The sequence below is a fragment of the Galeopterus variegatus genome, unplaced genomic scaffold (genome assembly GCF_000696425.1).
Source record: "Galeopterus variegatus unplaced genomic scaffold, G_variegatus-3.0.2 Scaffold1674, whole genome shotgun sequence".
In the NCBI taxonomy this organism is placed as follows: Eukaryota; Metazoa; Chordata; class Mammalia; order Dermoptera; family Cynocephalidae; genus Galeopterus; species Galeopterus variegatus.
In genome coordinates, this window is record NW_007727785.1 from 239,596 (window position 1) to 240,484 (window position 889).

The following is an 889-nucleotide window of genomic DNA, read 5'->3' on the forward strand; positions in this document are numbered from 1 at the left end:
TGCCGCGCGCCGGCGAGTGGGAGCCCGGCGTCGAGCTCCGGCCGGCTCCTCCACCATCACCGTCCCGCGTGCGCAGCCGTTCCGGCCAAGGCGGCCAGCACCGGCTGCACGACGGTCGCTGCCCTGAGCCGGCCAAGGCGGCGGGGCTCGGGCCCCTTCTCCAAAGGAGTGCGACCCGGAGTGAGCCCGAGTCCGCGCGCAGGAGCCCTGCCGCGCTCCGACTTCACACCAACTCCTCAGGCTACGGGACCCGCCCGCCACGCACTCTCCCTTCTTGTCCCTCTGTCCAGTCTCAATTCCTCCCCAACTCTCGGGCGAGCGTTTCCCACGCGCTCCCGACTGCCCGTGGCGCAGCCGCCTGCAAAAGGACGAGCTCCCTCCTCCCCGCCCTCCGCAGCGGCCGCCGGGGCGCTTGGCTCCCGACCAGGAAGAGCCGGCCTCTGGGGGTCTCCGCGGGCCGCGCGGGACCTTCCCCTGCGCCCTTTGTGTGCGCGCCGCAAGCCCCTCGGCAGAGTCCTCCTTTCGGCGGCGCAGCCTTTGGCGAAAAAGCGAGTGAAAGGAGGCGCGCGGGACAATCGGGGTACTGGAGGCGACCGCACTCACTTTGGGAAGGCTCCGGCATGTTGCTGCCTTTGGGCTTCCTCGTGGTCTCATCCCTACCCCCGGCTTCCCCGCCCCGCTAGGGCCAGAGCGAGGGGGACGGGGGAGGAGCGGAGTCACTGGGACCGAGTTGGAAATGGTGCTTCCGGAGCCGCAGGGAAGGGGCTTAGACACTGTTTTGGTTTTGCTGGGAGGATTTAGGGGAACCAGGAGGCTGGAGAGGGGCTGGACGAAGGCCCGTGAGCGCGGATGTAGGAAAATAATCGCGCTCTGGGGGGCACGGGGGGAG

General features: G+C 69.6%; 1 protein-coding gene across 1 annotated transcript in view; it reads right to left on the reverse strand.

Moving 5' to 3' along the window:
* The window catches only part of PDE5A (phosphodiesterase 5A, cGMP-specific), a 146,242-nt gene that overhangs the window by 144,848 nt on the left and 505 nt on the right, over nucleotides 1-889 (reverse strand). The gene's annotated exons all lie outside the window — the stretch shown is intronic.